Source organism: Dendrobates tinctorius, unplaced genomic scaffold (genome assembly GCF_039654945.1).
Source record: "Dendrobates tinctorius isolate UK_male_01 unplaced genomic scaffold, ASM3965494v1 ptg000138l, whole genome shotgun sequence".
NCBI classification, from domain to species: Eukaryota; Metazoa; Chordata; class Amphibia; order Anura; family Dendrobatidae; genus Dendrobates; species Dendrobates tinctorius.
This window is the reverse complement of record NW_027361806.1, coordinates 1,303,185-1,329,592: the sequence shown is the minus strand read 5'-3', so window position 1 is coordinate 1,329,592 and position 26,408 is coordinate 1,303,185. Positions and strand designations below refer to the sequence as shown.

At 41.4% G+C, this 26,408-nt stretch overlaps 1 long non-coding RNA gene across 1 annotated transcript in view; it reads left to right on the top strand.

Moving 5' to 3' along the window:
* The window catches only part of LOC141048878 (uncharacterized), a 29,212-nt gene extending 6,087 nt beyond the window's left edge, over positions 1 to 23,125 (top strand). The window contains exon 4 of the long non-coding RNA XR_012220167.1: positions 22,736 to 23,125. This is a non-coding gene — a long non-coding RNA (uncharacterized lncRNA). The remainder of the gene's footprint in view (positions 1 to 22,735) is intronic.
* The last annotated feature ends 3,283 nt before the right edge of the window (positions 23,126 to 26,408 follow it).

The window sequence follows — 26,408 nt, the reverse complement described above, 5'->3', positions numbered from 1 at the left end:
AATGATTCTACACACATGGCCGCCACATGCTTAATGGTCACAATCACTTGTTTCCAGCTAAAGTGACACTTTAGTATTTCATGTTATGCTATCGCTTGATAAACTTTTGGAATTGATGATGGCCCCGGGGTGGTTTTACTCGTAGAATTTCAATATTTACGCTGTAAATGACATTGTATCTTTTTTTTTCTTATTTCACAGTTCCAAACAAAAGCGAATGAGTAGCTTTACTCCGGTAATCAAAGACACATTGTTATGTCACGGATCCTAATTAAGAATCATTTTCTGCAGATTTCATTCCCAACTACCAAGTCTGTCACTGTCAGAAGCATCAGCGCAGCCTCTCGCTATTCTAAACAGTTCAAAAATATTTTTTTTTAATTTTTTGTTTATACCTGCCCATTACACGTGTTTGTTTTTCAGGAGTGGCTCACTAGGGTAGCGGAGAGTACTTAATTCAATCATCCCCTCATTGCGGGAGTCCTGAGTTGTATTTTTTCTTAAATTAGTTGCTTAACTTAGTTTGTTTCTTTCAGTTTACAGCAGCAAAAAATGTTATGCTAAAGGTGTGGTCTATGATTACTTTTTTTTTCCTTAGTCATAAGTGTCTAATTCAGTTAAATCAAACTTTACATCTTACATTCCATGGTTGAATGCAGCCTTAACATTTTGAAATCCATATATATATATATATATATATATATATACACACTGCTCAAAAAAATAAAGAGAACACTTAAACAACAGAATATAACTCCAAGTAAATCAAACTTCGGTGAAATCAAACTGTCCACTTAGGAAGTAACACTGATTGACAATCAATTTCACATGATGTTGTGCAAATGGAATAGACAACAGATGGAAGTTATTGGCAATTATCAAGACACCCTCAATAAAGGAGTGGTTCTGCAGGAGGGGATCAAAGACCATATCTCAGTAGCAATGCTTTCTGGCTGATGCTTTGGTCACTTTTAAAAGTTGGCTGTGCTTTCACATTCGTGGTAGCATAAGACGGAGGCTGGAGGTGCTACCAGGAGACAGGCCAGTACACCAGGAGATGTGGAGGGGGCCGTAGGAGGGCAACAACCCAGCAGCAGGACCGCTACCTCCGCCTTTGTGCAAGTAGGAACAGGAGGAGCACTGCCAGAGCCCTGCAAAATGACCTCCAGCAGGCCACAAATGTGCATGTGTCTGCACAAACGGTTAGAAACCGACTCCATGAGGATGATCTGAGTGCCAGATGTCCACAGATGGGGGTTGTGCTCACAGCCCTCCATGTCTCCTGGTATACTGGCCTGTCTCCTGGTAGCGCCTCCAGCCTCTGGACACTGCGCTGACAGACACAGCAAGCGTTCTTGCCACAGCTCGCATTGATGTGCCATCCTGGATGAGCTGCACTACCTGAGCCACTTGTGTGGGTTGTAGAGTCCGTCTCATGCTACCACGAATGTGAAAGCACAACCAACATTCAAAAGTGACCAAAACATCAGCCAGAAAGCATTGGTACTGAGATGTGGCCTGTGGTCCCCACCTGCAGAACCACTCCTTTATTGAGGGGGTCTTGATAATTACCAATAATTTCCATCTGTTGTCTATTCCATTTGCACAACAGCATATGAAATTGATTGTCAATCAGTGTTGCTTCCTAAGTGGACAGTTTGATTTCACAGAAGTTTGATTTACTTGGAGTTATATTCTGTTGTTTAAGTGTTCCCTTTATTTTTTTAGCAGTGTATATTGCAATTTAAATAAAAGATAGATAAATATAATATTGTATTGTTTTTTTAACTACTTCTGGCCCTCAGAGTCCAGCAGATCAGAAGTTGACTGGTCATGCCAGTTGAATCCTAAAATAATTCGGGTTCGTTAAATTTTTTTGGGAAAAATGTACTGATTTTACTGATTTGTAGTGGTATGGTGACCACTTAATCCAAGTGGTTTGATGCATGGCAAGACAGGTTCACTCTGACATCTTGTGACACAGGCCATTATATCCTATGGGCGGGTAAAGGGTTAATAGAAGTGAGGAGCATGAAGAAGCAACAGGCAGAGGGAGAAATAGAAAAATTGAGGTGAGCTTTCTACCAAGTCATTTACCTAAATCCCAGAGCTGATTTGCATCCAGACAGCTCAGCTCTGCTGTGAAATGATGGCCTCCATATTGTCTCCTTATGCTAAAAAATGAATGAAGAATGGGAATATTTCTCTGAGTGCTGTGCTGTGTACAGCAGAGATCACAGCAGCTAGTCTTCCCCTTTCCAGCTCACAGTGGATTGCAAATTAGGGATAGAGGTTGCATAGGGGTAAACAGGTGAAAATGCAAGATGGGAGAGAAGGTCAATGAGGACTGGGCTCCAGCAACAATGAAAAAATGTTAGAACATAGCTTTTACTATGCAATTAAAAACATGGTGAGAAAAAGCAAAAAGATAAAGGATCCATAAGCTGACGCGTTTCGGGTTAGCAACCCTTATTGATAGCTGTGAATGAAGGTTGCTAATCTGAAATGCGTTGGTGAGAAAACAAGATTAAGGATACATAAACTAACGCATTTTGGATTAGCAACCAGCTATGAATAAGGGTTACTAACCCGAAATGCGTTAGTTTATGTATCCTTAATCTTTTTTCTCACCATGATTTTCCTACGTAAGGAAAGAGGCATTTCAGAATTTCATATGCCATAAAACATCAGTTTATGGCATATGAAATCACTTCCCCCATCTCTATATGTATTCATGAATATGGAAAATCTCATCTAAGAAGAACCAATGTCAAATAATGTATTTACTCTAGAGAAGAGAAGACTGAGGATGATACGATATCTCCATAAAAATATGGAAATGTTTGTTATCAGGACCATGCGATAATTTACGTGATTGACCCCACAAGGAGCATAAGGTCAATCCTTGCAGCTAAAAGTGAGAGATCTAATCTCAAAAAAACAAGTGTTACTTTAGTATCTGAAAAGTAAAGTTATGGAACCTGCTCCCACAGGAATCAGTAATAGCCGTATGTGAGGATAGATTTAAGAAAGGATTAGACAGTTTCTATGAGAAACACAAGGTACAGTTTTACTCGACTTCTTGTGTCGATTTCAATAGGGGGGTCAGGAACAAATTTTATTCCTTGCATATTGGGCTTTTATCGTATGTTTGTGGCAAGGCTTAAGGTTCAAATGTTTAGAGAAAGGATAACATTTTTTTTAAGCCTTAAACAGTAAGAGAATGGTATGATATCAAAGTAAAAAAAAATGGTATGTCAAATGTCTAATTTAAAAAGCTAAAAAAATAATTTTATTGCATGCATTAGATCCTTTTAATAAAAGAGAATCTGTCTGTAGGATCAACCTTCTTAAGACTTTTTTGTATGATCATGTAGGTCATAGGAAGCAGAATAAAATGATAATCTGATGTCTTATTCCAGAGAAATCCTTGTTTTTCTTAATAAGTGAATGAGCTGTTAAGATCTATGGGCCGGACATAGATCTTCCTAAAAAATCTGCTTCCAGAGCTTATTGGAAATGAAAGGGGGCATTAATGTGTGAGACATGTAATGACGGGCAGTATGTTCTCCTGATCTACATGCCTCACACTGGTAACACCTCCTTTTATTCTAAATAAGCTCTGGAGGCAGATTCTCAGGAAGATCTATGCCTGGCCCATAGATCCTACCAGCTCATTTACAGATTAAGAAAACTATGGATATCTTTGGAATAAGACATTGGATCGCACATATCAATGTATCATTTTATTGATCTTTCTATGACCTGCATGTACATATAGACCACTTAGGAGGGATGGTGCTACTGACAGATTCCCTTTAACTAAATTAGAATCGAAGGGGAGTGTCCTTAGTATGAACAAGTCACAGTATACTGGGCAAGTGATAACTTGGATATATGATTGCTGACTTTTTGCTGAGGTCTGACCATTGAGATCCCTATGATCTCTAAAAGAAGAGCAGAAATCAAACCCTCAGTGATCAGCAGGTTGCTATGTACACATTGGACGCCAGCAGAACAGGGTAGCTGAGAAAGAATATTACAGTAAATGGGCCCTTTGCAATCCAATAGCTCATCATAATGCATGATTCCACCTGCTTTAGGGGTGGTGGTGGCGGCCCCTTAATGTCTTGGGTCCCTGTGCAGCTGCACTAGTGACGTGTCCGCATCTGTACCTACAGATAGGTAATAACTTGCTCAGTTGAGAGTAACTTTTTTTCCCAGTTATGTATAATATAGAAGTGAATTGAGAGCGAGACTATGGCCGGAGTCACACTACAGTGAGATACGGCCGAGTCTCGCAGGTTAAAACCAAGCTCTGGCACCGGCACTCCGGAGCGGAGCGTGCAGCTCCATGTATTACTGTGCGGCTGCACGCTCCGCTCCGGAGTGCCGGCGCCAGAGCTTGGTTTTAACCTGCGAGACTCGGCCGTATCTCGCTATGTGTGACCGCAGCCTATCTCTCCATTTGTTGCAGGGCAAGACCTGTTTTGGAGATAGGTGTGGGTTTCACAGGTGGAATCCATTGCATTGAGTTCATAGAATGTTAGAATTGGAAGGGACCTCCAGGGTCATCGTGTCCGACCCTCTGCTCAACGGAGGATTCACTAAACCATCTCAGACCATATTAAACGTATTTATTCTTGAAGTATCTGATTTGGGAATACCCCTTTAAAGGAAGTGATCCCCTTTTCTGTTGGGTACCGGAACTTGTTAAAAATGTAATATGCAATAAACCGTAGCATCAGATCGAAAAGTCGCTTATAGCAAAAAAATGCAAAAATGCACACTCTATTTTTGCTACGTTGTTTTCCTGCGAGTTAAGCACAGTGAAGAAAAACATCTGTGTTGGTCTATTAAAATCTCCGGCAAGCTGTGCGGTAAAGTGCTTTCTGAAACCTATATGCCACCCATCATCTTGTAAAATTAAAGAAAAAAAGAGTTTGTTTAAAAGAAATAAAAAAAAAATCAGAAAAACATAAAATACTTATAAAGCTCAACCTTTTAAGTCATCAATCAATTACTTTAAAAGCTTAAAAACCCGCGCAGCATTGAATCGGTGATATAGAAAGTCATTACTTTATACTTTAACCGTTACCGGTTTCGACGAAAATTGCCCCGAAATGCTGAACAGACGATTGGTAATCATAACAAAAATAAATGGGCAATTTCTTCCTGATCGTATATTTTTGTAGCAATTTTTTATTTTTATTTCTTAGTGGGTCAAGGTTTTCATTTGGCAAAAAAAAAAAAAAAAATCAGCCTTAATAAATGTTCCTTTCTATTACAAAACAGACAACTCCTGCAGAAAGTAGCCGGGAATAGAAAAGTGCTGAATGGTTGACACAGGGCGGAAAAAAAAAATTGATGTAAGCTGGCAGGACTTACAAATGAGCTGAGAAAACACATCGAGGTACAACAGGGGTTTAATTGATAGCTGGGCCGTATTTCACTTTTTGATCCGTCCACATGGCATATTCATTGTATTAATGATTTAAGGAATAATTATTTTAAGGTTATGTTTCTTTCTGTAAGCCATCTCCCTCTCCCTCTCCCTCTCTCTCTCTCCTCTCCCTTTTTCCAAAATTGGTTCCAGATGCGGGAACCAAACCTTGGTTAAAATGATAGTTCTTCTTCAGCGGGAGTGACAGCAAAAATGTAAAAGAAACCAAATTCTTCTCCATAGAAGGTCGACATTTACGAGCTATCTGATTCCCTTTCCAGTTTTTTTAATTTATTTTTTTCTATCTAGAAGATGTCTTCTGGTGGACCGGAATTTAATTTTTAATTTTTTTCTTTTTTTAATCGCTTTTTTGCTTTTTTTTCAGAAAACGATTCTATCGGTTTTCCTTAATATCGTGTTACTTTCTTACTTTTTTTCTGGGGGGGGGGTGGGTGGGAATTTTTAGCTCTTTTATGAGAAACTTAGAAGACTAATTTTAATATTGTGTTAGACCGGTTTCACACGTCCTGATATCTCCGGTACCGGAAAAAACGGTACCGGAGATATCCGTGTCCGTGTGTCCCTGTGGATACGTAGGCCATCCGTGTTACATCCGTGTGTTATCCGTATGTCCGTGTGTACCATCCGTGTGTGATCTGTGTGCTGTCCGTATGCTGTCCGTGTGTCCATGTATTGAAAAAATTGGTTTCAATGTTAACCCTTTGACTTCTAAAAACGTACACGGATGGCACACGGACGCCATCCGTGTGCGGTACGTCTTTAAACGGACCCATTGACTTGTATGGATCCGTGTGATCCGTGCTGTTGCACAAAAACGGACATGTCAGCGTATTTTGCACACGGACATATGGTCCGTGAATACACGTTGACGTCTGCATAGACCCATTCATTCGAATGTGTCTACGTGTGTCAGTGTCTCCGGTACGTGAGAAAACTGTCACTACACGTACCGGAGACACTGACGTGTGAAACTGGCCTTACTTTGTTTCTTTTTTTTTTTTAGGTGGAGTTTTTAGCCCTTTACTGAGAAAAGTAAATAGCCTAATTTCTTAATCAAGGGGAGTAAAAGGAATGAATGTACAGTATGGAGAAGGTTAGAAATGTCAAGCCGGGAGGGAGAATTAAACACAGATCCCGTAATGAATATGAAAAGCGAAATTAGTAGCATCGAGACGATGTTTTCAAAGGAAAGTTGAGAAAACTGTTAGGGTGTGTGCACACGCTGCGGATTCCGCTGCGGTTCCACAGCGGATTTGGCTGCTGCGGGTCCGCAGCAGTTTTTGCTGCAGTGTACAGTACCAAAAAACCGCAGTGTAGACGGTGCTGATTTTTCCGCGCGGTTTTCCTGCGGTTTTGAAACCGCAGAAAGAATTGACATGTCAATTCTTTCTGCGGATTCTCCTGCAGTTTGCCATCTCCTCCATTGTGGAGAAGAAAAACCGCAGAGCAATCCGCAGGTAAAACCACAGGTCTTTTGACCTGCATATTTACCTGCGGATTTTACAAAATCCGCGCGGCCAAATCCGCACCCCAATCCTCAGAGTGTGCACTCAGCCTTAGAGACGTGCACTTTTTAAATGATTATCAAAGGTGTTAAAATATATACATCGCACATGCTTGGCACGGAAAAGTTATTTCATGGGTGTAAAGTATTCATCTGTCTTGCATGAAAAAAAGAAAAAAAATTACTTTGATACTGGAAAATTATTGTAAAAATGTTTGTTTTGGGTCGATAGCAAAAGAGAAATCATTCTCTGTTGCCTTACGAGCCACAAGGTTTCAATTCCGCTTTTCAATGGTTCCAAAAACAAAGACTTTGAATTCTCTTTATGTTGCCGGCGAAAGGGGATTAATAATCTCTCCATTTTTTTTTCTCATTACCTTTTTAATATAAAATAGCTCCACTTTTTGTAATCTTTGAGTCTTTAAATGTAAAACCAGAGTAAAACTTCAACATGCTACCATTTTCCCCTACATCAGGATGAAGCTGCTTGTTGTGCACATAGTTTAGATATGTTCAGGAACGTTATTGATTTTCATGCTCTGACACGTGTCCGTCACGGTTTTTATTCATCAGTATTCTGCCAGCACTATGAGTACAGGAACTCCCTTAGCATTACTTGCCAGGATATATTGAGTCCAACCATTGTACAATGGCTTTCCTGCCCTAAACCAAAAGTCTGGGACGGGACAGCAGGAGCAAAAAGAAAAAAAAACAGAGTAAAATTTTGGTATTCTTCCATTAATGCCTACAAGAAGATGAAGCTGCTTTTGGTGCACATATCTGTTTAATATGTCCAAGAACTTTGTTGATTCCCGGACTCTGTCATGTGTCCTCCACTCTTTTTAGGTGGTTTATTTTCATTAGCATTCTGTCAGCACTATGAGTACAGGAACTGACTTAGCCTTACTTGCTAGTAAATAGTGCTTCTACCATTGTCCAAACCAAAGGTCCGGGACAGGATAGTGGGAATAAAGAGACAAAAACCCACCCCGACTTCCTGTAATCTATCTTTAGATGGATCACACTTGACAATATGCAACATACAGTAGACAGTAAATTACACAGAAGGGAAACACCAGCTGACTAGCACTTTTCCAGCTGAAAACATCATTTTAAGCAAAAAAAAAAAAAAATTACTTTTCAAATTATTTCGTCATTCCATTGTCCATCAGATGAACCTTAGTTTATTAAAACAACAGCGCCTATTTAACTGAACATGACTTAAAAATGAAACCTAGGCTACACGGGAACTTCAAAAATATACAAAATTGGCCCTTACATATCATTCATATACCATGAAAACCTAAATCCAAAACTCTATTAGTTATAGAACCATATACCAAAGATATATCACAAAAAATGATATAAAACTGAAATCCTAAAACCAGGCATAGAAAAAAAGTGCACAAAACACTGGTGTGCTTCTTATGGAGATACATCATATGAACTATGACTCAAAACGTTCATTGATACACTGTCATAATTCCCCTTTCTACTTTACCTCTTTTTGTTTCCACATTTTATTGTTTTGGAAAATTTTGAACTTTGATATATTGTTTTATGTGTAGCTTTTTGTCTAGTACTGTATATATAAACTACAATAGGCAGCAGTTGGGATATTACTATACATTTTTGCTCTAGGTCATCAACTGAAAGCTAAAGCAGAAAACAGTATTAGGCAGGTGATACTAAAGCTTTGATGTGCATTGTGTGATGTGCACAATGACAGTGCACTCTTTAGTCTCGTCGGATCAGATCAGCAGTAATGAGCAGGCAAGAGAGCGCACTTTGTGCATGTTGTAAGAATACCAGCATCATTTGACGTCACTTGTGGGGACAGGAATGGTCTCTGCACACTGGGGATTCATCTGACAACATTGCGCTCTCCTGAAGGCTTGTTACTGCTGAACTGAGCTGGCAGCAGAGTGCACTGTCATTTTGCACATTGCGCAGTCCACTTAAAGCGGGAACTAGCTCAGCCCCTGAAATGAACGTCACTGATGACACTTTGTTTCGGGTAGGGGGCAGGTTCTGCGACAGTGACTGCAGTCTTTACCCCCTGATGACGCTTCATTTGAGTATTCCAGCATACAATGGGATTCTCAAATGAAGCATCAGCAAAAGGAATTTAGGGAAGGATAGAGACAATTTACTTATTACAAAACTATTTAGATCTCGGCATTAAATAGATAGAGATTTAGGATGAAAATTACTTTGGATTTCTGACCACCCCTCTCAGTATTACACTTGTCTGGATGAACATTGTTTCATGCTGTTCACCCTGCCTATTTTCCATTTTTTTTATTCTTTGAATCAATCACTAATCAATAATTTCATGTTGACATTTTCGAGGTTTAGTGTCCCACATGGTCATTTAGGCTATGCCGATTCTTTGCAGATTTCAACACACCTTGTAGAGCTATGATTCGTATGATGGGATCTGAAGGTCCTGTTATAAGATTTTGTGCACGTCATAAAATTTACCCTGTTGCTCGTCTATGACTGTTACAAAGTCATGGGCAGCACTTTGCATGTTAGTGATAATATTTATTGTGGACTGTTTATTTTTTGTTTTTTTCATGTTGTTGTTAATTTAAAAGTAACTTATTGCCATTTATCCAACATGGCTTTTGCTATCTGTACGTTTAACCCCTTCACCCCCAAGGGTGGTTTGCACGTTCATGACCGGGCCTATTTTTACAATTCTGACCACTGTACCTTTATGAGATCATAACGCTGGAACGCTTCCATGGATCCCGGTGATTCTGACATTGTTTTCTCGTGACATATTGTACTTCATGTTAGTGGTAAAATTTCATTCAAATAACTTGCGTTTATTTATGAAAAAAACGGAAATTTGGCAAAAATTTTGAAAATTTCGCAATTTTCCAACTTTGAATTTTTATGCCCTTAAATCACAGAGATATGGCACCCAAAAAACTTGATAACTAACATTTCCCACATGTTTACTTTACATCAGCACAATTTTGGAACCAAAATTTTTTTTTGTTAGGAAGTTATAAGGGTTAAAAGTTGACCAGCGATTTCTCATTTTTACAACACCATTTTATTTTTACGGACCACATCACATTTTAAGCCACTTTGAGGGGTCTACACTCACTGGCCACTTTATTAGGTACACCTGTCCAACTGTGTGTTAAGACTTAATTTCTAATCAGCCAATCACATGGCGGCAACTCAGTGCATTTAGGCATGTAGACATGGTCAAGACAATCTCCTGCAGTTCAAACCGAGCATCAGTATGGGGAAGAAAGGTGATTTGAGTGCCTTTGAACGTGGCAAGATTGTTGGTGCCAGAAGGGCTGGTCTGAGTATTTCAGAAACTGCTGATCTACTGGGATTTTCACGCACAACCATCTCTAGGGTTTACAGAGAATGGTCCAAAAAAGAAAAAAAATCCAGTGAGCGGCAGTTCTGTGGCCGGAAATGCCATGTTGATGCCAGAGGTCAGAGGAGAATGGGCAGACTGGTTCGAGCTGATAGAAAGGCAACAGTGACTCAAATTGCAACCCGTTACAACCAAGGTAGGCAGAAGAGCATCTCTGAACGCACAGTGCGTCGAACTTTGAGGCAGATGGGCTACAGCAGCAGAAGACCACACTGGGTACCACTCCTCTCAGCTAAGAACAGGAAACTGAGGCTACAATTTGCACAAGCTCATCGAAATTGGACAGTAGAAGATTGGAAAAACGTTGCCTGGTCTGATGAGTCTCGATTTCTGCTGCGACATTCGGATGGTAGGGTCAGAATTTGGCGTAAACAACATGAAAGCATGGATCCATCCTGCCTTGTATCAACGGTTCAGGCTGGTGGTGGTGGTGTCATGGTGTGGGGAATTTTTTCTGGGCACTCTTTGGGCCCCTTGGTACCAATTGAGCATCGTTGCAACGCCACAGCCTACCTGAGTATTGTTGCTGACCATGTCCATCCCTTTATGACCACAATGTACCCAACATCTGATGGCTACTTTCAGCAGGATAATGCGCCATGTCATAAAGCTCGAATCATCTCAGATTGGTTTCTTGAACATGACAATGAGTTTACTGTACTCAAATGGCCTCCTCAGTCACCAGATCTCAATCCAATAGAGCATCTTTGGGATGTGGTGGAACGGGAGATTCGCATCAGGGATGTGCAGCCGACAAATCTGCGCCAACTGTGTGATGCCATCATGTCAATATGGTCCAAAATCTCTGAGGAATGCTTCCAGCACCTTGTTGAATCTCTGCCACGAAGAATTGAGGCAGTTCTGAAGGCAAAAGGGGGTCCAACCCCTTACTAGCATGGTGTACCTAATAAAGTGGCCAGTGAGTGTATATGATAGAAAATACCCAACAGTGACACCATTCTAAAAACTGCACCCCTTAAGGTGCTCAAAACCACATTCAAGAAGTTTATTAACCCTTTAGGTGCGTCACAGGAATTTTTTTGAATATTTAAAAAAAATGAACATCTAACTTTTTTTAACAAAAAAAATACTTCAGGTTCAATTTTTTTTATTTTACCAAGGGTAACAGGAGAAATTGGACTGCAAAAGTTATTGAGCAATTTGTCCTGAGTACGCTGATACCTGATATGTGGGGGGAACGACTGTTTCGGCGCATGGCAGAGCTCAGAATGGAAGGAGCGCTGTTTGACTTTTTCAATGCAAAATTGGCTGGAATTTAGATCGGACGCATGTCACGTTTGGAGAGTCCCTGATGTACTTAAACAGTGGAAACCCCCTACAAGTGACCCCATTTTGGAAACTAGACCCCCCAAGGAACTTATCTAGATATGTGGTGAGAACTTTGAACCCACAAGGGCTTTACAGAAGTTTATAACGTACAGCGGTACAATTAAAAAATCATATTTTTTCCACAAAAATGATCGTTTCACCCTCAATTCTTATTTTTCCAAGGGTAACAGGACCCTAAAAGTTATTGTGCAATTTGTCCTGAGTACGCTGATACCCCACATGTGGGGGTAAACCACTATTTGGGCGCATGGCAGAGCTCGGAAGGGAAGCAGGGCCATTTGACGTTTTTGGCTGGAATTGAGATCGGACACCATGTCGCGATTGGAAAACCCCTGATGTACCTAAACAGTGGAAACCCCCCACAAATGACACCATTTTGGAAACTAGACCCCCCAAGGAACTTATCTAGATGTGAGGTGAGCACTTTGAACCCCCAAGGGCTTCACAGAAGTTTATAATGCCCGGGCATGAAAATAAAAAAATCGTATTTTTTCCACAAACATGATCAATTAGTCCCCAATTTTTTCATTTTCCCAAGGGTAACAGAAGAAATTGGACCCCAAAAGTTGTTGTCCAATTTGTCATGAGTATGCTGACACCCCATATGTGGGAGAAAACTACTGTATGGACACACGTCGGGGCTCGGAAGGGAAGCAGTGACGTTTTGGAATGCAGACTTTGATGGAATGGTCTGCGGGTGTCATGTGCGTTTGGAGAGCCCCTGATGTACCTAAACTATTGAAACTCCCCACAAGTGACCCCATTTTGGACACTAGACCCCCCACGGAACTTATCTAGATGTGTGGTGAGCACTTTGAACCCCCAAGTGCTTCACAGAAGTTTATAACGCTCGGACGTAAAAATAAAAAAATAATTTTTTTCCACAAAAATGATATTTTTGCCCCCAATTTTTTATTTTCCTAAGGGTAACAGGAGAAATTGGACCCCAAAAATTGTTTTGCAATTTGTCCTGAGTAGGCTGATACCCTATATGTGGGGGTAAAACACTGTTTGGGCGCATATCAGAGCTTGGAAGGGAAGGAGCACCATTTGACTTTTTCAACTCAGAATTGGCTGGAATTGAAATCAGGCACCATGTTGCATTTGGAGAGCCCCTGATGTGCCCAAACAGTGGAAACCCCCAATTCTAACTCCAACCCGAACCCCAACACACCCCTAACCCTAATCTCAGCCCTAACCCTAACCCTAGCCCTAACCCTAGCCCTAACCCTAGCCCTAGCCCTAACCCTAACCCTAGCCCTAACCCTAGCCCTAACCCTAACCGTAATGGAAAAATGGAAATAAATACTTTTTTTAATTTTATTATTTTTCCCTAACTAAGGGGGTGATAACGGGGTGTTTGATTTACTATTTATGGCGGTTTTTATGTTTGGCGGCTGTCGCACGCTAAAAGACGCTTTTTATTGTAAAAATAGTTTTTGCATCACCACATATTAAGAGCTATAATTTTTCCGTATTTTGACCCACTGAGTCATGTGAGGTCTTATTTTTTGCAGGACGAGTTGACGTTTTTATTGGTACAATTTTCAGGCACGTGACATTTTTTGATCGCTTTTTATTCCGATTTTTGGGACGCAGAATGAACAAAAACCAGCGTTTCATGAATTTCTTTTGGGGGGGTGCGTTTACACCGTTCCGCGTGCAGTAAAATTGATAAAGTGGTTTTATTCTTCGGGTCAGTACGGTTACAGCGATACCTCATTTAGGTCGTTTTTTTATGTTTTGTCTGTTTTATGCAATGAAAACTATTTTATATAAAAAATAATTATTTTTGCATCGCTTTATTCTGCGAGCTATAACTTTTTTATTTTTTTGCTGATGATGCTGTGTGGCAGCTCGTTTTTTGTGGGACAAGATGACGTTTTCAGCGGTATCATGGATATTTATATGCGTCTTTTTGATCGCGCGTTATTACACTTTTTGTTTGGCGGTATGATAATAAATCATTATTTTTTGCTTCGTTTTTTATTTTTATTTTTTAAGGGGTTTGCTAAAGGGGCTAACTAATGGGACAGTTTTATAGGGCAGGTCGTTACGGACGTGGCAATACCTAATATGTGTACTTTTATTGTTTGTTTTTTTTTATTTTCAAAAAATGGATTTATTTGGGGGAATATTTTTTTTTTTTTGTAATTTATTTGCCGATTTTTTTTAAATTATTTTAACACTTTTTTTTAATTTTTTTTTTACTTTATTAAATAGTCCCAGGTGGGACATCACTGTTCTGTGACAGTTCGCTGATCTGTCACATCACAGATCACTGTGACAGATCAGCGATCTGTCACAGGCAGTGCACAAGGCTTCCTCATGCCTGCGCTTTGCAGGCACTGAGGAAGCCAGCTTCCTGCAGGCCCCCGAAGGCCCCCGTCGCCATCTTGGATTCGGGGGCCTGCAGGAAAGGAGCCCCCGGCAGCAGCGCTGCACATTGCGCTGCCGTGGGGTCTCAGGGAAGCATGGAGGGAGCCCCCTCCCTGCCGATGCTTCCCTTTAACCCCCGGTACACCGCGATCATGTTTGATCGCGGTGTGCAAGGGGTTAACATGTCGGGGACGGTCCGTGACCACCCCTGACACATTGTGCCGGGTGTCAGCTGTGATAATCAGCTGACACCCGGCCGCGATCAGCGGCGCTCACCACGTGGGCGCCGCTGATCACGGTAGACGTACTATCCCGTCCATGGGCATAGCCGCGCACAAGGTTATACAGGAAAAACAGTTGATTCCTTCTGCTCAGGCAATGTCCCCCAACTCTGAAGACTGTTTTTTTCCAGCAGGGCAATGCACCATGCCAAACAGCTAGGTCAATCAATGTTATTATTATTATTTATATAGCACCATTGATTCCATGGTGCTGTACATGAGAAGGGGTTACATACAAATTACAGTAAACAAACTAACAATGACAGACTGATACATAGGGGAAAATGTTAGGCGTCGGGTTCCTGTGGCTGCACAGCGGGAATCCCGAGCTCTGCTCCCGGCGGTCTCCCATTCTTCCCCAGCCGCAGAGGAGGGTGCTCATCGCAGACCAGTTCTGTGGGTTTGCTTGCTGCTGCCTCCTCTGGCACAGCTATTGCAATGCATGCTGCTCAGCAGCAAGTTTCTCCAGGGACTAAGTCCCCATGTCGGGCCACTGAGCATGCCCGTGGAGTGATCTCCCATTGGAGATCGAAGGTCACGTGCTAAGGTCCTGCGCGTGTTCGGATTGGCCCATCCGAGAAGCCAGGAAGGTCCCGGACGCACGCGGCTATAAAAGGTTCGCATGGCTGCTTGGCCATGCGCTAGGATACACTGTATTTTCAGACTATGAGGAGTGAGTGGTGTATGCACGTATGAATGTCTCTGGTGACTGACTCATTATGAAACCCCTACCCTTGGTACGCATGTGTTAGGCAGCCTAGCCTGTTAGCGCCCAGGCTTAGGTGTAGGTAGGGCAGAGTTGGAGTCAGGCATTACTCCCCATCAGTGACTCGGCACGCCTCAGTGCACGTGCTCCACACTCCGTAGCCAGCATCTATAGCAGCGTTCACGGCAGCGACGCCGTGCGCTCAGAGGGCCTAGAGGAACTCTAATCCCGTGTCCTTGGGGTAGAGTTTTGTGGCCGATTTCTGTGCGCTTTTGGCCGGGCTCTGTGAGTGAAACAGGCTCCGGTATTTGCGTTCAGTGGTTGTGCGGCTCTGTGAGTCAACAGAGTTCGCTCCTGTTCACACTGGGTGACGTAACCCACATGTGACTGCTTTCACGCCGCTCTATTATTCCGCTATTACCTAGCAGCAGTGTACCACCTCTGCAAGGTGGACCCCAGGCTGCGAGCCCTAACAGAAAGGATCCTGCCCTTTCGGGCTTACATGCTACAAATGTGGTTGATAGTCGGACTTGTTGGGGCAAAGAATTCCAGAGGATAGGAGCAATTCAGGAGAAGTCTTGGAGGCGGTTGGGTGAGGAGCGAATAAGTGTGGAGGAAAGAAGGAGGTCTTGGGAGGATCGGCGATTACGTGAGGGAAGGTATCGGGAGATTAGTTCAGAGACATATAGGGGAGACAGGTTATAGATGGCCTTGTAAGTCAGTCTTAGTAATTTGAACTGGATACGCTGAGGGAATGTGTGGATGAAGGACCACCACATCAAATCCCTGTCATGGCCAGCCCAATCTCCAGACCTGAACCCCATTGAAAACCTCTGGAATGTAATCAAGAGGAAGATGGATAGTCACAAGCATCAAATAAAGGACTGCTTACATTTTTGTACCAGGAGTGGCATAAGGTCATAGAAAAACACTGTGAAAGACTGGTGGAAAGCATGCCAAGATGCATGAAAGCTGTGAAAAAAAATCATGGTTATTCCACAAAATATTGATTTCTGAACTCTTCCTGAGTTAAAACATTAGTATTGTTGTTTCTAAATGAGTATGAACTTGTTTTCTTAGCATTATTTGAGGCCTGCAAGCACTGCTTTTTTTTATTATTTTGAACATTTATCATTTTCTGAAAATAAATACAAAACTTATTGCTTGGAAGTTTGGAGACATGTTGTCAGTAGTTTAGAGAATAAAAGAGCAATTTCCATTTTACTCAAAAATATACCTATAAAGAGAAAAATCAGACATACTGAAAATTTTGCAGTGGTCTCTTAATTTTTGCCAGAGCTGTGTATATATATATATATATATATATATATATATATATATATATATATATAACTGCTCAAAAAAATAAAGGGAACGCTTAATCAACACAATGTAACTCCAAGTCAATCACACTTCTGTGAAATCAAACTGTCCACTTAGGAAGCAACACTGATTGACAATCAATTTCACATGCTGTTCTGCAAATGGAATAGACAACAGATGGAAATTATTGGCAATTATCAAGACCCCCTCAATAAAGGAGTGGTTCTGCAGGTGGGGACCACAGACCACATCTCAGTCCCAATGCTTTCTGGCTGATGTTTTGGTCACTTTTGAATGTTGGTTGTGCTTTCACACTCATGGTAGCATGAGACGGAGGCTGGAGGCTCTACCAGGAGACAGGTCAGTACACCAGGAGATGCGGAGGGGGCCGCATGAGGGCAACAACCCAGCAGCAGGACCGCTACCTCCGCCTTTGTGCAAGGAAGAACAGGAGGAGCACTGCCAGAGCCCTGCAAAATGACCTCCAGTAGGCCATAAATGTGCATGTGTCTGCACAAACAGTTATAGTAGAAACTGACACCATGAGGATGGTACAGTATGAGGACACGACGTCCACAGATGTGGGTTGTGCTCACAGCCGAACACCATGCAGGACGCTTGGCATTTGCCACAGAACACCAGGATTGGCAAATTCGCCACTGGCGCCCTGTGCTCTTCACAGATGAAGCAGGTTCACACTGAGCACATGTGACAGATGTGACAGAGTCTGGAGACGCCATGGAGAGTGATCTGCTGCCTGCAACATCCTTCAGCATGACCGGTTTTGCAGTGGGCCAGTAATGGTGTGGGGTGGCATTTCTTTGGAGGGCCGCACAGCCCTCCAAGTGTTCACCAGAGGTAGCCTGACTGCCATTAGGTACCGAGATGAGATCCTCAGACCCCTTGTGAGACCATATGCTGGTGCGGTTGGCCCTGGGTTCCTCCTAATGCACGACAATGCCAGACCTCATGTGGCTGGAGGGTGTCAGCAGTTCCTGCAAGATGAAGACATTGAAGCTATGGACTGGCCCGCCCGTTCCCCAGACCGGAATCCGATTGACCACATCTGGGACATCATGTCTCGCTCCATCCACCAAATTCACGTTGCACCACAGACTGTCCAGGAGTTCACACATGCTTTAGTCCAGGTCTGGGAGGAGATTCCTCATGACAACATCCGCCAACTCATCAGGAGCATGCCTACGTGTCGTAGGGAGGTCAAATAGGCACGTGGAGGTCACACACTACTGAGCATCATTTCCTTGTCTTGAGACATTTCCACTGAAGTTGGATCAGCCTGTAATTTGATTTTCAACTTTGATTTTGAGTATCCTTCCAAATGCAGACCTCCATGGGATATTAATTTTGATTTACATTGATCATTTTCATGTTTTCTTGTCCTCAACGCATGCCATTATGTAATGAATAAAGATTAGCAGCTGCATTATTTCGTTCAGTAATATCTACGATGTGGTGTTCCCTTTATTTTTTTGAGCAGTATATATATACTGTATGTATATATATGTGCACATATATATATATATATATATATATATATATATATATATATACACATATTATGCAAGCTGTACTAGTCATGGACCTTGAGATAGTCCTATAGAGGAAGATATACAATTTTGTGATACTCTGTCACGAGATATTTGTGTTATATTTAGTTGTGATGACAATTGCAGCCTGTGGAGGGCTTTGCTAGCATCTCATAGTATTGTATTGTGAAAAAATTGCAGAAAGGTAACGATGGACTCATTTGTATCCTGGAGGTGGAGAGCAACTACATTTTAATAGAAATAAAAGCATTTAATTTATCTCTGACTCCAATTATAATCCAATATTATATCCCTTTCCATTCTTAATGTCGGCTCATCTTATGCTTCCTGGCTTTCTTTTATTGCTAGTTTAGAAGTATTTTCTTCTTCCAGTTTGTAGATATAGGACGAGGAAATGTCTATAATTTATCTTCTGCACAAATATATATATATATATATATATATGGCTCTGAATAAATAAATGACAATAACAGGTCTAACCTGAATTCTGCGCATCCGTGATAAGATTGACTGCCGAGCTTGTAAAATATATTATGCGCTGAAGTCAGACGTCCTGAGCGCACGGCTTTCAACTTTTGAACTTGTTTTCTGAACTGCTGACATGTAAAAGTCTCTCATCCCAAATCTCTGACTGTTTCAACAGACCCAACTGTAGGACATTCATTGAAAAATTGTAAAACATATTTGGTCACTGAGAAGATAAAGAGAACAGGTCTTTTCTGTGATTGGTATGAGTTATAGAACCTTGTATGAGGGATTTTTTTTGCTTACTTATTAAAAGTTGGCCTATCTGACTCAGTAGACCTCCATTGATCTGAAGAACAAGTATGCAGCTGAACTTACTGCCCCTTCACTGCAGTACCAGAAGCTTCACCATGGACAAGTATTTCGTGAAGGATTTGTGATGCTGAACACCTTCAACATACTATATCCTGCTTATAGGTTTGGTCCTTATGTTGGGACCACAGGCAATGACATCACCACCTATTGGCTGTCATGCTCACTGATGGCGCATGTGATTCATGCATGGACTGGACTTACCCTGGAGTGGCCTAAGCAGCAAACTTAGTGTACAATGGACCCTCTAGTGGTGAGGTCAGGCTTGTGCGACTGGTAGCTGCCAGATATCACTCTAGGGTGCCGTTCGGCAGTAGCAGCTGACGCCAAAGGTCTAAGCCATTTACTCAGATTCCTATACAGGATAGGATGGCCACTTGAGACAGGTCCAGACAGGACGGCCACTAGGGACAAGTTCAGGCTGTGTAGACCGGATAGCAGATAGGGCGGCCACAGGGACAGGTTCGGATTATGCAGTCTCCGGATAACAGACAGAACAGCCACAGGAACAGGTTAGACATAGTGATGGGCGAGTAGCATCGTTGATCGGGTTTTCCTGAGCATGCTCGGGTGTCCTCCGAGTATTTTGGTGTGCTCGGAGATTTAGTTTTCGTTGTCTCAGCTGCATGATTTGCGACTTGTAGACAGGTTGAATACATTTGTGAATTCCCTAACAAACAGGCATTCCGCACATGTATTCAAGCTGTCTACCAGCCGCAAATCATGCAGATAAGACGATGAAAACTAAATCTCCGAGCATGCCAAAATACTCGGAGACCACCCGAGCATGCTCGGGAAAACCCAAGCAACGAGTATACTCGCTCATCACTAGTTATACACACTGGTCTCAGGAAACAGTTCAGGTACTGCTGATGCGGTTACAGGGTATGGACACCACCGAAGCAGACACGGGAACAAGGACTAACTATACTGGACTAACGGGACACATGATACGAGACATGGAAAACATTAACAGACTAGGGCCGGGGGACCTGGCATCTTACAGTTGCACACCCTTAACCACCTAACACCTAACTATATGGGTTGCTCAGGCACCTCCCTATTATACAAGATGCCTCCCAGCTATGGGTAATCCTGATTTCACCTCATGAATGATATTGTGTCCTCTTTTATCTTCCTACAAAGTTTGTTAAGGACTTTAATATATGTTAAGGACTTTAATATATTTGCCAATATGTCAATGTTAGAAAAATCCTTGATTGTCTTCAATTCACATCACAATGACTGGATGTGGATCTTTTTTATGACCACAGATACGATCCATTTGGCCTCCTGATGAACCTGGGGAAATGTGTCAAGGCGTTCCATAGGGTATAAGTAGACCCATTTAACAGTTTAATAGCCTGTTCTGTGCTGAGTTTGGCATTCTCTGTTGTTTTCTTTTTGCCTGTGTCTTATCTTGAGATTTGGCATGTATATACATAGGAATGGGGGTTTCTTTAAATCAATAAGCTGCTACCTCCCACATTATCATTGCTCAAAGCACAATGCACTTTGTCCTATATATAATGAATATGCCACTCAGTAACATGAGTGACATATTCATTATATATAGAACAGTGCGCAGTACACAGGTGCCAGAAAAGGTCAAAGAGCCCTCAACAGCCTGCGCAGGAACACCATGCTGGGGAGCCTGTGTGGATGATGCAGTGTCACGTCATCCACAAGAAGCAAGCAGGAGGGTGGCGATCATAAGAAGATAGGAGGCGCCGGACTGAGACCAGCGATACCAATCGGACCGGACCGCCTCGCAGGTGAGTATAATAAAACTTTTTTTTCAGTTCTTCCAGGTTGGATTGGGGGCTTATATACAGCATTAGAGACTGCTGTATATAAGCCCTGAAAGGTGATGTCCGTATCTTATATCGGCCAAAACTGCTTACAGGTTCCCTTTAAAGCCCTGATTCCAAGCTTGTTTGAAGGTGACCCAACAGTGGGTAAAAGTCAAACTTTAGTCAGGCCGTGCCTCTATTACTATGACTTTGACTTAATTTTAGTCATTTGGTTTGCTTATGTTTTATAAAAATGCCTAAGATAAAAACCCATTCAGAGATGCAAAGATTCAACCAAAGCCTACATTATGGTAAGGAGTTCCCTTATGTTGCCAGCGAGCACAAATACATCACTTACCATCTGTTTACGCCACCATCACATCTCCATTCCATGATTTTTGGGTTAACTCCCAACACCTCTGATGCTTAATGTTGTAGGACCAGAGTGGTGGGCATCTCTTGGCAGGTCCTCAACAACCATGGACTAAGCTCTTTTTGTTTGGTGGCCTTACTGTGGCTTCAACTATGATATGTCAAGATCTCCTTCTCTACTCCCCCTTATCTCTTCTTCTCACAACCGCATACAAGACTTCTCCCGTGCTTCCCCCATACTCTGGAACTCTCTGCCGCAACACATCAGACTCTCACCATCAACGGAAACCTTCAAGAAGAACCTGAAGACCCACCTGTTCCGACAAGCCTACAGCCTGCAATGATCCTCGGTCTACTGAACCACCGCATGACCTGCTCTACCCTCTCCTACTGTATCCTCACCCATCCCTGTAGACTGTGAGCCCTCGTGGGCAGGGTCCCCTCTCCTTATGTACTTGTGTGTCCCTTGTCTTACACATGTTTATCATACTTGTCTATATTTCCCCTTTTCACATGTAAAGCGCCATGGAATAAATGGCGCTATATAAATGCATAATAATAATAATAATAATAATATGTAGATCCTTAGCTTTTACCAAGCACCTGGACTGCTTTGTTCAGACTACAGTTAATGGGACCAGTTCTAGAACCAACATTGATGCTCCCTCATGATGTGACTTACTGTAAAGTGGCTTTCAGTGACTGGAAAAATGTGGCTGTTCTCTTCTGAAAACATCACCACACCTGTCTTCAGTTTGTGTGTGGTATTTCAACTCAGCTTTTTTGAGCTGTTGCCATTGGTGCTTTTTTTTTTAGAAAGCATCTATGATTTTCCACACCAGGAAAAATCCTTCTTTGAGGATATCAAAGATTCTGAAACTGAGAAAATTTGTTTCAGCTATGTCTGAATACTTATGCAATTTTTTGATTCCAAATAGAGTTGAGTGACTCTCTCAAAATTCATTTCAGGAAGAGCCACTTGTATTCAGCCTGAATCAAAAGTTTCTTGCTTGACTATGTTCTGAGGTCTCACCTGACACCAAAGCTAAATAAAACGGAAATTTGGGAAAGGGTGAAACAAAATTATATACTTCTGACTCTTTATGCCACCTTTGCCTTTGCTTACTTGGTCTACGGTTCTACCAGCTAAGAGGCTCGCACGGTCACATGGGGGAGGCGATAAATGTTGATATCACAGATATGCTTTGCCCCAATCACATGACAGCGTGAGGCCAACACCACTTGGGGGTCATGAAGCACTTCATCACCACCCATGTCGTTGTATGTGCCTGGAAGAACTGTGAAGAACCAGGGAAGCAGAGTCATGTTAAGCATTTAGGGGAAGAAATAGGTCACGTTAGTATAATATATATATTTTTTTATTTTTACCCTTTCCAATCTTCAAAAAGAATCAAGAAAACTGTTGCTCACCTGACTGCCATTTTGTTGGATTCCTGCAAATCAAATCCTGAGAATTTAGGATTTGCCAAATTTGAAATTTTTAAGAAATGTATAACAAGTTTGAACTGTTAAAAATTCATCAGCTCTTCTCTATTTATGACTTATTTCAAGTCACATAAAAAGAGACGTTGTCAAGAATTTTAGTGCATTCAACAAAATAATGTCTGTCTGGGTTAAGACTGACACCACAGATGTTCCTTCGACTGGGCGGAAAGTCTACCTGCAAATGTTTTTGTACCATACGTAGAGTGTTATTCCAATTATTTCTCTTAAATTTTGTATTTGCAGAGCAATAAGCGTAATTTCTACTGATTGCAAATCACTTCAAAACGTAAATGGAAAACATTTTGAAGATTCTCCAAACTTGTATTATCCATTTATAGTGAAGCCGTTAAATGAAAGGGAATCCAAGGGAAGAAGCAAGTCAAGTCCCAATGGTCTCGGAAATATTACTTACTATATTCCGAATTGTAAATAAAGACACTTCTCAGCAAGATAAATACTTTCAGAGTCACCAAGAGGAAGCTTCCATAAATTATCCTTAGCCGAGGAACAGTAAATGGACTCAGGAGAGTCGATCCGTCTGATTTTATTTAACATTTTTGGGTATTATTAGTTTTCTGGTGTGTTTTTTTTTAGTGTTTTAGCCAATATAGTAAACAACTTTCTTTTCAATAAGACTCTGGTCTCTGGCATTTAAAAGTTTATGAAGAGCTAATTTTACTAGTTTAGCTTGTAAATGAAATCTTAAAAAACCTTACCCTTTAGACCTCACAAGGTTTCAATTAAAGATCTATTAGTCTGAGTAATTCCCTACATGACATAGGTTTGCATTGTACAAACATTTCTGACTTTCCAGACACACTCATGAGACTTGGCACTTCATCATACGGCCAGTATAGATATATAATTGGGGAAATTACTGAAAATAAATATGTCTTCCGGATCCAGGAGAGCTGTAAATTATGAATTTTGGGTTTCATTACTAGAAAATGTCTCCAAATCAGAGAGGTCAGCTTATCTACCAAAAAAAAAAAGATGGAGAAAGATTAGAACATTTCAATTTTATGAATTTCACAAAAAATAAACACCAACTTTCCAGTGTGAAAATCTGAATATTTTAATATGAATATAATATAATAGGAAAGGATTTATAATTTTAGTTTAATTTAGGTTAATCATTTCAGACTCGTGAATCTTCACATAGTTCGCATTGCGCACCAAGAGATTCTCTGGTGCCAGCGTCGGGAACAGTAGGCCATGTGATTGCAATTTTGTGATTTGCCTACTTTGGGCCACATTCCAACTAGACTAGACTTGAAGTGAGTCGGATCCGTCTAGTTGGCATGTGACAGCATGTATGCAAATCCCATACTTGTGGCCACGCACCGGACGATCCCAGCTCCAGCAGTGGAAAATGATCACAGGTCACAGTGCGCTCTCTGTGAGGATTTACAAGTTTGCAATCACATTGAGTGACTGCAGACTTCTTTCTTAAGACCGGATACCCCCTTCAAAGCAACAAGTGAATTGTCTCATACATGGAGGGTGGATTGTCATTGAGAATGATGTGGATTTCTGTATGGGACAAAGAATTCATCTAATTATATCCATTCTCTAAGCTGCTTTTACAACTGGAATTTACAATGGGATTGGCTGATTTGACCAATGCTCTTCACTTCTGTCTTCAACGGCAATAAATTGTCTGCAAGCATTGGATGTGGTAAATGTTCTATTGGAAATACCTGCATATTTCATTTTAAAACATTACTCACATAAACTTCAGTCCTAGGTTGGCTGAAGATACAAAGTAGAGCATATTCCATACCGGTGTTTAGTACATTGTGCAGAATGTAGTGAGTTTAAGATTAATTGTAACACGATTTCCTCAGTACTTTATCATAACGCTATTTGCTGCCAAAGTTTTATTATATGCAGAATGGAATTGTGGGGAAATGAATTAAAGAGATACATCGATCATCCTGGGTTGTTATTGTGCCTGGTTAAGAGTGATTTTTATTTTTTCATGGATTCTTTTTGCAAAATAGAAAAATTAAAATATGGAAATTCAACATCTAAAGATAGTCTGAAGCTGGTCAGATCGCTGGATATTGTCCAAAGCTGCAGCATTGGGTAGTGCACAGTTTGGGCAAGAAGTTTAGCCAGCTTAAACTGTCAATTATCAGGAGCCCCCTGTCCTGACCCTGCAATCAGAAATCCTGGAGGTAAGGGAGCAAAGTGCTCCTAAAGATTAAAGCATTAAAGCCTAATAAAACCCCTTTAAAAATATGTGAAGTATTGCATTAGTATCACCAGATCTAAGCAAAAAAAAGAAAAAACTATAAATATAAACTTTGCATAAGTTTTCAGGATTAATTTTAAAATAATATACCAGATATAAGACAAGGGTGCACATGGAAAAAAGGAAGATGCAGACTGGGAGTCTATAAACAACCAGGTTCATGTGTGTCAATTAGAGCCAGAGGGAGGTTGCCACTTGGTCCAAAAGCCAGAAGGATTAAGAATGTGTCTGCAACGCAGAGACTTTCTGTAGCAAGATGCAGAGCGACTATCTGTTGCATCTGACACACCCGTGACAGTCTGATGCCAAACCATTCAGCACAGCTCATCACTCCAAGAACACCATCCCCACAGGGAAACATGGTGATGGCAGCATCATGATGTGGGGATGTTTTTCAGCAGCAGGGAGAAAATGGTCCAAATCTAGGGGAAAGTCGAGAGTGCAAAATACAGGAATATTCTTGAGCAAAACCTGTTTGAGTCTATCAGTGATTTGAGACTGGAACAGACGTTTAGCTTCCAACAAGACAATGACCCAAAGCATACTGCTAAAGCAAAACTCGATTGGTTTAAGAGGAAATGCATAAATATTTTGGAGTGTCCTAGTCAAAGCCCAGACATTAATATAATTCAGAATCTGTGGTCAGACTTGAAGATCACTGTTCACCAAAGGAAACCATGAAGAAGCTGGAGCAGTTTTGCCTTGAGGAATGGTCAAAAATCCCAGTGGCAAGATGAGGAGCGCTCAGAGACTTATTCAAAGCAACTTGCAGCTGTAATTGCCTCAAAACAAGGCTCTAAAAAGCACTGACTTTAGGGCGTGTGACACTGAAGTTTTCAGTAATTTTGTCCTATTTGTTGCTTCCTTCGCAATAAAAATAAAACCAAATGTTCCCAGTTGTAGGCATGATTTTATTACATGAACTGATGCAAACCCTAAAAAAAACTATGAAATTCCAGGTTGTGAGGTAGCAAATTACAAAAAATGCCAAGAGGGTGAATACTTTTGCAAGCCACTATGTATATATGTTGCTTAATACTGTAAGTATGTCTGTTTAATGTGCATGTGTGTAATGTGTATGCATGTTTGACTATCTGAACTATATTTATGTGTGTAATCTGTATGTGTAATGTGCTTATTATCTAATATATAAAGCTCAAAGTGTGTATGTATGTATGTATGTATGTATGTGTGTATGTATGTATGTATGTGTGTGTGTGTGTGTGTGTGTGTGTGTGTGTGTCCGGGATAGGCATCCGCACCGTCGCAGCTACAGCCACAAAATTTGGCACAGTCACACGTCTGGACCCCGAGAGCGTCCTAAGCTATGTTGTGAGGCGAAATTTTAACTCCGCACGTTCCAATTCACCAAACAATTTTGCCCCTATCTACATAATGGGGAAAAAGTGTGTGCGTATCAAGCCCCGCCCCTCATTATGATGTCATAATGGTTGCCATGGCGATGCTGATGCCATCATAGGTTGCAAGCCCCGCCGCTCATTATGATGTCATAATGGTTGACTATGGGATGGAGGATGTGTGATGGGTATATGGGCACTGGACTATGAGATGGAGGATATGTATGACGGGTATATGGGCACGGGACTATGGGATGGCGGATATGTATGATGGGTATATGGGCACTGGACTGTGGGATGG